This window comes from Stenella coeruleoalba (genome assembly GCF_951394435.1).
Source record: "Stenella coeruleoalba genome assembly, contig: scaffold_84, whole genome shotgun sequence".
NCBI classification, from domain to species: domain Eukaryota; kingdom Metazoa; phylum Chordata; class Mammalia; order Artiodactyla; family Delphinidae; genus Stenella; species Stenella coeruleoalba.
The window spans coordinates 658,440-671,938 of record NW_027646246.1 but is presented as its reverse complement, the minus strand read 5'-3'; the positions used below and the strand labels follow the sequence as shown (position 1 = coordinate 671,938).

Genomic DNA, 13,499 nt, shown 5'->3' with positions numbered 1-13,499 from the left:
TGAAGCCATCCTGCGGTGTTGCGGCCAGGTCACAAGAAAGCAAGTTGAAGAAAGGAGCTCAGGGGCACTGTAATTCACAAACCTGCAGAGTTATAAATGACAGCTATCGTCCAAAAATAGACTGAAGTAAGCCTGCCAAGAGGACTTGAAAGCGGGGCAGAATTGCAGGAAACCGATTTCAGGAGGTAGACTGGAATTGCATTGAAAGCATAGGAAAAGAGGCAGAACGTCCACAAATGATGCACTTGGCCAAAAAGGGCGTATGCATTTTTTCCTGAATATATTCAGGAAAAAACGCATACGCCCTTTTTGGCCAACCAAGCAAGCTTGCAAAGAAAATCTGCACTACAATGAAGTCTCACTTCCCCCCGGTCAAAACGGCCATCTGAAAAAAGTGTAAAATCCAGAAAGGCAGGACAGGCCATGGAGAACTGGGAGCCTTGTTATGCTGATGGGCGGGATGTAAATTGCCAACAACCACTCAGGAGAAGTGTATGGTGTTTCCTGAAACATCTAAAAAACAAAGCAACAGAGCCTAGGGCACTTCCACTTATGGTCCTATAGCTTAGGGAAATTAAAATCAAAAAGACACAGCCACCCCAAAGTTTGGGACGCCTCCGTTTACAAGAACCTCGTTTACCGTACAAGTTCAATATCACAGAAAGTGAAAAATGGATAAAGAACTTGTGGTACTTACGTACAATGCAGTATCACTCAGCAATGAAATCTATGTCATCAGGCCCGTAGCAGCATAATGAGTGGATTCAGGTACGATGATTCTAACTGAAATAAGTCACACAGAAAAAGAAACATCATAAGATATCACTAATACACGGAATGTAAACTTGGCTACACAGGAACTGCATTCCAAAACAGAACAGGGTCTCAAATTTAGAAAACCAACTTATGCTTGCTTAAGGGGAAAGGTGAGTTGGGGTGCTGCATAAAACCAGAGATTGAAATGAGCACAGATAAAGTTCCTTAAGCCAAATATGGAATAGACAAGAGCTACTCCTTGCTCAACGAAATGGACTCAACACCGCATATTAAACGCCTAAGAATGTACCTGACTAGTAAGTATCTTAAAACCTATGGATTGCTATGTCTCCGAAAGAGAATCAAGCATGTGTACAGGGGCATAAACGCAGCAGTGATAGGATTGGAGAGGTTCGGTGAGCAAATGAAGACCCTTTGAAGTCATATTGCATGGTACCCATTCCACGGGTTTCAACTACCCAGGTTTTAGGTATTCTTCCTTCAGCTAAAATATGCATGTGGAACTCAGAGTATGATCAACCATGTGATCGGGAGACGTGTTCAAATATGTCTCAGTTTTCGTACCCTGGTACTCGGGTGCAACATTCCAGACGCTTTACTAACACTCTCCCGACTTGGAGAGTCAGTCCCTTTAACCTCCTGTTTGGCCCAGTTTGCAATTTCTGCGGAAGATGAACAGGAATAGCGAGAACCAATGAGAGGCTAGCTGGAGGTGTCTGGACGGGCAAATTTAACTCTCATTTCCCACCAGGAAGAGGAAATAACCAAAGGCGCAGTGTGCCGTACCGGAAACAGATTAGGGCCTGAAGCCATCCTGCGGTGTTGCGGCCAGCTCAAAAGAAAGCGAGTTGAAGAAAGGAGCTCAGGGGCACTGTAATTCACAAACCTGCAGAGTTATAAATGACAGCTATCGTCCAAAAATATACTGAAGTAAGGCTGCCAAGAGGACTTGAAAGCGGGGCAGAATTGCAGGAAACCGATTTCAGGAGGTAGACTGGAATTGCATTGAAAGCATAGGAAAAGAGGCAGAACGTCCACAATGATGCACTTGGCCAAAAAGGGCGTATCTGTTTTTTCCTGAATATATTCAGGAAAAAACGCATACGCCCTTTTTGGCCAACCAAGCAAGCTTGCAAAGGAAATCTGCACTACAATGAAGTCTCACTTCCCCCCGGTCAAAAGGGCCATCTGAAAAAAGTGTAAAATCCAGAAAGGCAGGACAGGCCATGGAGAACTGGGAGCCTTGTTATGCTGATGGGCGGGATGTAAATTGCCAACAACCACTCGGGAGAAGTGTATGGTGTTTCCTGAAACATCTAAAAAACAAAGCAACAGAACCTAGGGCACTTCCACTTATGGTCCTATAGCTTAGGGAAATTAAAATCAAAAAGACACAGCCACCCCAAAGTTTGGAACGGCTCTGTTTACAAGAACCTCGTTTACAGTACAAGTTCAACATCGCAGAAAGTGAAAAATGGATAAAGAAGTTGTGGTATTTACTTACAAAGCAATATCACTCAGCAATGAAATCTGTGTCATCAGGCCCTTAGCAGCAAAATGAGTGGATTCAGGTATGATGATTCTAACTGAAATAAGTCACACAGAAAAAGAAACATCATAAGATATCAGTAATACACGGAATGTAAACTTGGCTACACAGGAACTGAATTACAGAACAGAACAGGGTCTCAAATTTAGAAAACCAACTTATTCTTGCTTAAGGGTAAAGGTGAGTTGGGGTGCTGCATAAAACCAGAGATTGAAATGAGCACAGATAAAGTTCCTTAAGCCAAATATGGAATAGACAAGAGCTACTCCTTGCTCAACGAAATGGACTCAACACCCCATATTAAACGCCTAAGAATGTACCTGACTAGTAAGTATCTTAAAACCTATGGATTGCTATGTCTCCGAAAGAGAATCAAGCATGTGTACAGGGGCATAAACGCAGCAGTGATAGGATTGGAGAGGTTCGGTGAGCAAATGAAGACCCTTTGAAGTCATATTGCATGGTACCCATTCCACGGGTTTCAACTACCCAGGTTTAAGATATTCTTCCTTCAGCTAAAACATGCATGTGGAACCTAGAGTATGATCAACCATGTGATCGGGAGACGTGTTCAAATATGTCTCAGTTTTCCTCCCCTGGTACTCGGGTGCAACATTCCAGACGCTTTACTAACACTCTCCCCACTTGGAGAGTCAGCGCCTTTAACCTCCTGTTGGCCCAGTTTGCAATTTCTGCGGAAGATGAACAGGAATAGCAAGAACCAATGAGAGGCTAGCTGGAGGTGTCTGGACGGGCAAATTTAACTCTCATTTCCCACCAGGAAGAGGAATTAACCAAAGGCTCAGCATGCCGGGCCGGAACCAGATTAGGGCCTGAAGCCATCCTGTGGTGTTGCGGCCAGGTCACAAGAAAGCGAGTTGAAGACAGGAGCTCAGGGGCACTGTAATTCACAAACCTGCAGAGTTATAAATGACAGCTATCGTCCAAAAATAGACTGAAGTAAGGCTGCCAAGAGGACTTGAAAGCGGGGCAGAATTGCAGGAAACCGATTTCAGGAGGTAGACTGGAATTGCATTGAAAGCATAGGAAAAGAGGCAGGACGTCCACAATGATGCACTTGGCCAAAAAGGGCGTATGCGTTTTTTCCTGAATATATTCAGGAAAAAACGCATACGCCCTTTTTGGCCAACCAAGCAAGCTTGCAAAGGAAATCTGCACTACAATGAAGTCTCACTTCTCCCCGGTCCAAAGGGCCATCTGAAAAAAGTGTAAAATCCAGAAAGGCAGGACAGGCCATGGAGAACTGGGAGCCTTGTTATGCTGAAGGGCGGGATGTAAATTGCCAACAACCACTCGGGAGAAGTGTATGGTGTTTCCTGAAACATGTAAAAAACAAAGCAACAGAACCTAGGGCACTTCCACTTATAGTCCTATAGCTTAGGGAAATTAAAATCAAAAAGACACAGCCACCCCAAAGTTTGGAACGGCTCTGTTTACAAGAACCTCGTTTACAGTACAAGTTCAACATCGCAGAAAGTGAAAAATGGATAAAGAAGTTGTGGTATTTACTTATAAAGCAATATCACTCAGCAATGAAATCTGTGTCATCAGGCCCTTAGCAGCACAATGAGTGGATTCAGGTATGATGATTCTAACTGAAATAAGTGACACAGAAAAAGAAACATCATAAGATATCAGTAATACACGGAATGTAAACTTGGCTACACAGGAACTGAATTACAGAACAGAACAGGGTCTCAAATTTAGAAAACCAACTTATTCTTGCTTAAGGGTAAAGGTGAGTTGGGGTGCTGCATAAAACCAGAGATTGAAATGAGCACAGATAAAGTTCCTTAAGCCAAATATGGAATAGACAAGAGCTACTCCTTGCTCAACGAAATGGACTCAACACCCCATATTAAACGCCTAAGAATGTACCTGACTAGTAAGTATCTTAAAACCTATGGATTGCTATGTCTCCGAAAGAGAATCAAGCATGTGTACAGGGGCATAAACGCAGCAGTGATAGGATTGGAGAGGTTCGGTGAGCAAATGAAGACCCTTTGAAGTCATATTGCATGGTACCCATTCCACGGGTTTCAACTACCCAGGTTTAAGATATTCTTCCTTCAGCTAAAACATGCATGTGGAACCTAGAGTATGATCAACCATGTGATCGGGAGACGTGTTCAAATATGTCTCAGTTTTCCTCCCCTGGTACTCGGGTGCAACATTCCAGACGCTTTACTAACACTCTCCCCACTTGGAGAGTCAGCGCCTTTAACCTCCTGTTGGCCCAGTTTGCAATTTCTGCGGAAGATGAACAGGAATAGCAAGAACCAATGAGAGGCTAGCTGGAGGTGTCTGGACGGGCAAATTTAACTCTCATTTCCCACCAGGAAGAGGAATTAACCAAAGGCTCAGCATGCCGGGCCGGAACCAGATTAGGGCCTGAAGCCATCCTGTGGTGTTGCGGCCAGGTCACAAGAAAGCGAGTTGAAGACAGGAGCTCAGGGGCACTGTAATTCACAAACCTGCAGAGTTATAAATGACAGCTATCGTCCAAAAATAGACTGAAGTAAGGCTGCCAAGAGGACTTGAAAGCGGGGCAGAATTGCAGGAAACCGATTTCAGGAGGTAGACTGGAATTGCATTGAAAGCATAGGAAAAGAGGCAGGACGTCCACAATGATGCACTTGGCCAAAAAGGGCGTATGCGTTTTTTCCTGAATATATTCAGGAAAAAACGCATACGCCCTTTTTGGCCAACCAAGCAAGCTTGCAAAGGAAATCTGCACTACAATGAAGTCTCACTTCTCCCCGGTCCAAAGGGCCATCTGAAAAAAGTGTAAAATCCAGAAAGGCAGGACAGGCCATGGAGAACTGGGAGCCTTGTTATGCTGAAGGGCGGGATGTAAATTGCCAACAACCACTCGGGAGAAGTGTATGGTGTTTCCTGAAACATGTAAAAAACAAAGCAACAGAACCTAGGGCACTTCCACTTATAGTCCTATAGCTTAGGGAAATTAAAATCAAAAAGACACAGCCACCCCAAAGTTTGGAACGGCTCTGTTTACAAGAACCTCGTTTACAGTACAAGTTCAACATCGCAGAAAGTGAAAAATGGATAAAGAAGTTGTGGTATTTACTTACAAAGCAATATCACTCAGCAATGAAATCTGTGTCATCAGGCACTTAGCAGCACAATGAGTGGATTCAGGTATGATGATTCTAACTGAAATAAGTGACACAGAAAAAGAAACATCATAAGATATCAGTAATACACGGAATGTAAACTTGGCTACACAGGAACTGAATTACAGAACAGAACAGGGTCTCAAATTTAGAAAACCAACTTATTCTTGCTTAAGGGTAAAGGTGAGTTGGGGTGCTGCATAAAACCAGAGATTGAAATGAGCACAGATAAAGTTCCTTTAGCCAAATATGGAATAGACAAGAGCTACTCCTTGCTCAACGAAATGGACTCAACACCCCATATTAAACACCTAAGAATGTACCTGACTAGTAAGTATCTTAAAACCTATGGATTGCTATGTCTCCGAAAGAGAATCAAGCATGTGTACAGGGGCATAAACGCAGCAGTGATAGGATTGGAGAGGTTCGGTGAGCAAATGAAGACCCTTTGAAGTCATATTGCATGGTACCCATTCCACGGGTTTCAACTACCCAGGTTTAAGATATTCTTCCTTCAGCTAAAACATGCATGTGGAACCTAGAGTATGATCAACCATGTGATCGGGAGACGTGTTCAAATATGTCTCAGTTTTCCTCCCCTGGTACTCGGGTGCAACATTCCAGACGCTTTACTAACACTCTCCCCACTTGGAGAGTCAGCGCCTTTAACCTCCTGTTGGCCCAGTTTGCAATTTCTGCGGAAGATGAACAGGAATAGCAAGAACCAATGAGAGGCTAGCTGGAGGTGTCTGGACGGGCAAATTTAACTCTCATTTCCCACCAGGAAGAGGAATTAACCAAAGGCTCAGCATGCCGGGCCGGAACCAGATTAGGGCCTGAAGCCATCCTGTGGTGTTGCGGCCAGGTCACAAGAAAGCGAGTTGAAGACAGGAGCTCAGGGGCACTGTAATTCACAAACCTGCAGAGTTATAAATGACAGCTATCGTCCAAAAATAGACTGAAGTAAGGCTGCCAAGAGGACTTGAAAGCGGGGCAGAATTGCAGGAAACCGATTTCAGGAGGTAGACTGGAATTGCATTGAAAGCATAGGAAAAGAGGCAGAACGTCCACAATGATGCACTTGGCCAAAAAGGGCGTATGCGTTTTTTCCTGAATATATTCAGGAAAAAACGCATACGCCCTTTTTGGCCAACCAAGCAAGCTTGCAAAGGAAATCTGCACTACAATGAAGTCTCACTTCTCCCCGGTCAAAAGGGCCATCTGAAAAAAGTGTAAAATCCAGAAAGGCAGGACAGGCCATGGAGAACTGGGAGCCTTGTTATGCTGATGGGCGGGATGTAAATTGCCAACAGACACTCGGGAGAAGTGTATGGTGTTTCCTGAAACATGTAAAAAACAAAGCAACAGAACCTAGGGCACTTCCACTTATAGTCCTATAGCTTAGGGAAATTAAAATCAAAAAGACACAGCCACCCCAAAGTTTGGAACGGCTCTGTTTACAAGAACCTCGTTTACAGTACAAGTTCAACATCGCAGAAAGTGAAAAATGGATAAAGAAGTTGTGGTATTTACTTACAAAGCAATATCACTCAACAATGAAATCTGTGTCATCAGGCCCTTAGCAGCACAATGAGTGGATTCAGGTATGATGATTCTAACTGAAATAAGTGACACAGAAAAAGAAACATCATAAGATATCAGTAATACACGGAATGTAAACTTGGCTACACAGGAACTGAATTACAGAACAGAACAGGGTCTCAAATTTAGAAAACCAACTTATTCTTGCTTAAGGGTAAAGGTGAGTTGGGGTGCTGCATAAAACCAGAGATTGAAATGAGCACAGATAAAGTTCCTTAAGCCAAATACGGAATAGACAAGAGCTACTCCTTGCTCAACGAAATGGACTCAACACCCCATATTAAACGCCTAAGAATGTACCTGACTAGTAAGTATCTTAAAACCTATGGATTGCTATGTCTCCGAAAGAGAATCAAGCATGTGTACAGGGGCATAAACGCAGCAGTGATAGGATTGGAGAGGTTCGGTGAGCAAATGAAGACCCTTTGAAGTCATATTGCATGGTACCCATTCCACGGGTTTCAACTACCCAAGTTTAAGGTATTCTTCCTTCAGCTAAAACATGCATGTGGAACCTAGAGTATGATCAACCATGTGATCGGGAGACGTGTTCAAATATGTCTCAGTTTTCCTCCCCTGGTACTCGGGTGCAACATTCCAGACGCTTTACTAACACTCTCCCCACTTGGAGAGTCAGTCCCTTTAACCTCCTGTTTGGCCCAGTTTGCAATTTCTGCGGAAGATGAACAGGAATAGCGAGAACCAATGAGAGGCTAGCTGGAGGTGTCTGGACGGGCAAATTTAACTCTCATTTCCCACCAGGAAGAGGAAATAACCAAAGGCTCAGCGTGCCATGCCGCAACCAGATTAGGGCCTGAAGCCATCCTGCGGTGTTGCGGCCAGGTCACAAGAAAGCGAGTTGAAGAAAGGAGCTCAGGGGCACTGTAATTCACAAACCTGCAGAGTTATAAATGACAGCTATCGTCCAAAAATAGACTGAAGTAAGGCTGCCAAGAGGACTTGAAAGCGGGGCAGAATTGCAGGAAACCGATTTCAGGAGGTAGACTGGAATTACATTGAAAGCATAGGAAAAGAGGCAGAACGTCCACAATGATGCACTTGGCCAAAAAGGGCGTATGCGTTTTTTCCTGAATATATTCAGGAAAAAACGCATACGTCCTTTTTGGCCAACCAAGCAAGCTTGCAAAGGAAATCTGCACTACAATGAAGTCTCACTTCCCCCCGGTCAGAAGGGCCATCTGAAAAAAGTGTAAAATCCAGAAAGGCAGGACAGGCCATGGAGAACTGGGAGCCTTGTTATGCTGATGGGCGGGATGTAAATTGCCAACAACCACTCGGGAGAAGTGTATGGTGTTTCCTGAAACATCTAAAAAACAAAGCAACAGAACCTAGGGCACTTCCACTTATGGTCCTATAGCTTAGGGAAATTAAAATCAAAAAGACACAGCCACCCCAAAGTTTGGAACCGCTCTGTTTACAAGAACCTCGTTTACAGTACAAGTTCAACATCGCAGAAAGTGAAAAATGGATAAAGAAGTTGTGGTATTTACTTACAAAGCAATATCACTCAGCAATGAAATCTGTGTCATCAGGCCCTTAGCAGCACAATGAGTGGATTCAGGTATGATGATTCTAACTGAAGTAAGTCACACAGAAAAAGAAACATCATAAGATATCAGTAATACACGGAATGTAAACTTGGCTACACAGGAACTGAATTACAGAACAGAACAGGGACTCAAATTTAGAAAACCAACTTATGCTTGCTTAAGGGTAAAGGTGAGTTGGGGTGCTGCATAAAACCAGAGATTGAAATGAGCACAGATAAAGTTCCTTAAGCCAAATATGGAATAGACAAGAGCTACTCCTTGCTCAACGAAATGGACTCAACAACGCATATTAAACGCCTAAGAATGTACCTGACTTGTAAGTATCTTAAAACCTATGGATTGCTATGTCTCCAAAAGAGAATCAAGCATGTGTACAGGGGCATAAACGCAGCAGTGGTAGGATTGGAGAGGTTGGGTGAGCAAATGAAGACCCTTTGAACTCATATTGCAGGGTACCCATTCCACGTGTTTCAACTACCTAGGTTTAAGGTATTCTTCCTTCATCTAAAACATGCATGTGGAACCTAGAGTATGATCAACCATGTGATCGGGAGACGTGTTCAAATATGTCTCAATTTTCGTACCCTGGTACTCGGGTGCAACATTCCAGACGCTTTACTAACACTCTCCCGACTTGGAGAGTCAGTCCCTTTAACCTCCTGTTTGGCCCAGTTTGCAATTTCTGCGGAAGATGAACAGGAATAGCGAGAACCAATGGAGACTAGCTGGAGGTGTCTGGACGGGCAAATTTAACTCTCATTTCCTACCAGGAAGAGGAATTAACCAAAGGCTCAGCGTGCCATGCCAGAATCAGATTAGGGCCTGAAGCCATCCTGCGGTGTTGCGGCCAGGTCACAAGAAAGCGAGTTGAAGAAAGGAGCTCAGGGGCACTGTAATTCACAAACCTGCAGAGTTATAAATGACAGCTATCGTCCAAAAATAGACTGAAGTAAGGCTGCCAAGAGGACTTGAAAGCGGGGCAGAATTGCAGGAAACCGATTTCAGGAGGTAGACTGGAATTGCATTGAAAGCATAGGAAAAGAGGCAGAACGTCCACAATGATGCACTTGGCCAAAAAGGGCGTATGCATTTTTTCCTGAATATATTCAGGAAAAAACGCATACGCCCTTTTTGGCCAACCAAGCAAGCTTGCAAAGGAAATCTGCACTACAATGAAGTCTCACTTCCCCCCGGTCAAAAGGGCCATCTGAAAAAAGTGTAAAATCCAGAAAGGCAGGACAGGCCATGGAGAACTGGGAGCCTTGTTATGCTGATGGGCGGGATGTAAATTGGCAACAGACACTCGGGAGAAGTGTATGGTGTTTCCTGAAACATCTAAAAAACAAAGCAACAGAGCCTAGGGCACTGCCACTTATGGTCCTATAGCTTAGGGAAATTAAAATCAAAAAGACACAGCCACCCCAAAGTTTGGGACGCCTCTGTTTACAAGAACCTCATTTACAGTACAAGTTCAACATCGCAGAAAGTGAAAAATGGATAAAGAAGTTGTGGTATTTACTTACAAAGCAATATCACTCAGCAATGAAATCTATGTCATCAGGCCCTTAGCATCACAATGAGTGGATTCAGGTAGGATGATTCTAACTGAAATAAGTCACACAGAAAATGAACCATAATAAGATATCAGTAATACATGGAATGTAAACTTGGCTACACAGGAACTGAATTACAGAACAGAACAGGGTCTCAAATTTAGAAAACCAACTTATGCTTGCTTAAGGGTAAAGGTGAGTTGGGGTGCTGCATAAAACCAGAGATTGAAATGAGCACAGATAAAGTTCCTTAAGTCAAATATGGAATAGACAAGAGCTACTCCTTGCTCAACGAAATGGACTCAACACCGCATATTAAACGCCTAAGAATGTACCTGACTAGTAAGTATCTTAAAACCTATGGATTGCTATGTCTCCAAAAGAGAATCAAGCATGTGTACAGGGGCATAAACGCAGCAGTGATAGGATTGGAGAGGTTCGGTGAGCAAATGAAGACCCTTTGAAGTCATATTGCATGGTACCCATTCCACGGGTCTCAACTCTCCAGGTTTAAGGTATTCTTCCTTCAGCTAAAACATGCATGTGGAACCCAAGTATGATCAACCATGTGAACGGGAGACGTGTTCAAATATGTCTCAGTTTTCCTCCCCTGGTACTCGGGTGCAACATTCCAGACGCTTTCCTAACACTCTCCCCACTTGGAGAGTCAGCGCCTTTAACCTCCTGTTTGGCCCAGTTTGCAATTTCTGCGGAAGATGAACAGGAATAGCGAGAACCAATGAGAGGCTAGCTGGAGGTGTCTGGACGGGCAAATTTAACTCTCATTTCCCACCAGGAAGAGGAAATAACCAAAGGCTCAGCATGCCGTACCGGAACCAGATTAGGGCCTGAAGCCATCCTGCGGTGTTGCGGCCAGCTCAAAAGAAAGCGAGTTGAAGAAAGGAGCTCAGGGGCACTGTAATTCACAAACCTGCAGAGTTATAAATGACAGCTATCGTCCAAAAATAGACTGAAGTAAGGCTGCCAAGAGGACTTGAAAGCGGGGCAGAATTGCAGGAAACCGATTTCAGGAGGTAGACTGGAATTGCATTGAAAGCATAGGAAAAGAGGCAGAACGTCCACAATGATGCACTTGGCCAAAAAGGGCGTATGCGTTTTTTCCTGAATATATTCAGGAAAAAACGCATACGCCCTTTTTGGCCAACCAAGCAAGCTTGCAAAGGAAATCTGCACTACAATGAAGTCTCACTTCCCCCCGGTCAAAAGGGCCATCTGAAAAAAGTGTAAAATCCAGAAAGGCAGGACAGGCCATGGAGAACTGGGAGCCTTGTTATGCTGATGGGCGGGATGTAAATTGCCAACAACCACTCGGGAGAAGTGTATGGTGTTTCCTGAAACATCTAAAAAACAAAGCAACAGAACCTAGGGCACTTCCACTTATGGTCCTATAGCTTAGGGAAATTAAAATCAAAAAGACACAGCCACCCCAAAGTTTGGAACGGCTCTGTTTACAAGTACCTCGTTTACAGTACAAGTACAACATCGCAGAAAGTGAAAAATGGAGAAAGAAGTTGTGGTATTTACTTACAAAGCAATATCACTCAGCAATGAAATCTGTGTCATCAGGCCCTTAGCAGCACAATGAGTGGATTCAGGCATGATGATTCTAACTGAAGTAAGTCTCACAGAAAAAGAAACATCATAAGATATCAGTAATACACGGAATGTAAACTTGGCTACACAGGAACTGAATTACAGAACAGAACAGGGACTCAAATTTAGAAAACCAACTTATGCTTGCTTAAGGGTAAAGGTGAGTTGGGGTGCTGCATAAAACCAGAGATTGAAATGAGCACAGATAAAGTTCCTTAAGCCAAATATGGAATAGACAAGAGCTACTCCTTGCTCAACGAAATGGACTCAACAACGCATATTAAACGCCTAAGAATGTACCTGACTTGTAAGTATCTTAAAACCTATGGATTGCTATGTCTCCAAAAGAGAATCAAGCATGTGTACAGGGGCATAAACGCAGCAGTGATAGGATTGGAGAGGTTGGGTGAGCAAATGAAGACCCTTTGAACTCATATTGCAGGGTACCCATTCCACGTGTTTCAACTACCTAGGTTTAAGGTATTCTTCCTTCATCTAGAACATGCATGTGGAACCTAGAGTATGATCAACCATGTGATCGGGAGACGTGTTCAAATATGTCTCAGTTTTCGTACCCTGGTACTCGGGTGCAACATTCCAGACGCTTTACTAACACTCTCCCGACTTGGAGAGTCAGTCCCTTTAACCTCCTGTTTGGCCCAGTTTGCAATTTCTGCGGAAGATGAACAGGAATAGCGAGAACCAATGGAGACTAGCTGGAGGTGTCTGGACGGGCAAATTTAACTCTCATTTCCTACCAGGAAGAGGAATTAACCAAAGGCTCAACGTGCCATGCCAGAATCAGATTAGGGCCTGAAGCCATCCTGCGGTGTTGCGGCCAGCTCACAAGAAAGCGAGTTGAAGAAAGGAGCTCAGGGGCACTGTAATTCACAAACCTGCAGAGTTATAAATGACAGCTATCGTCCAAAAATAGACTGAAGTAAGGCTGCCAAGAGGACTTGAAAGCGGGGCAGAATTGCAGGAAACCGATTTCAGGAGGTAGACTGGAATTGCATTGAAAGCATAGGAAAAGAGGCAGAACGTCCACAATGATGCACTTGGCCAAAAAGGGCGTATGCGTTTTTTCCTGAATATATTCAGGAAAAAACGCATACGCCCTTTTTGGCCAACCAAGCAGTCTTGCAAAGGAAATCTGCACTGCAATGAAGTCTCACTTCCCCCTGGTCAAAAGGGCCATCTGAAAAAAGTGTAAAATCCAGAAAGGCAACAGGCCATGGAGAACTGGGAGCCTTGTTATGCTGATGGGCGGGATGTAAATTGCCAACAGACACTCGGGAGAAGTGTATGGTGTTTCCTGAAACATCTAAAAAACAAAGCAACAGAACCTAGGGCACTTCCACTTATGGTCCTATAGCTTAGGGAAATTAAAATCAAAAAGACACAGCCACCCCAAAGTTTGGGACGCCTCCATTTACAAGAACCTCGTTTACCGTACAAGTTCAATATCACAGAAAGTGAAAAATGGATAAAGAAGTTGTGGTACTTACGTACAATGCAGTATCAGTCAGCAATGAAATCTATGTCATCAGGCCCGTAGCAGCATAATGAGTGGATTCAGGTACGATGATTCTAACTGAAATAAGTCACACAGAAAAAGAAACATCATAAGATATCAGTAATACACGGAATGTAAACTTGGCTACACAGGAACTGAATT

At 43.7% G+C, this 13,499-nt stretch overlaps 1 long non-coding RNA gene across 15 annotated transcripts in view; it reads right to left on the bottom strand.

The window, feature by feature from the left end:
• The window catches only part of LOC307181240, a 1,005,010-nt gene that overhangs the window by 431,164 nt on the left and 560,347 nt on the right, over window positions 1–13,499 (bottom strand). The window contains exon 1 of one of the 15 annotated variants that reach the window (XR_013826210.1): window positions 7,019–7,058. The exons of 13 other annotated variants lie outside the window; for them this stretch is intronic. This is a non-coding gene — a long non-coding RNA (uncharacterized lncRNA). Of the gene's footprint in view, window positions 1–5,435; window positions 5,505–7,018; window positions 7,059–13,499 lie in introns of those variants that run through there. One more of the 15 variants, XR_013826211.1, reaches the window with a different exon arrangement.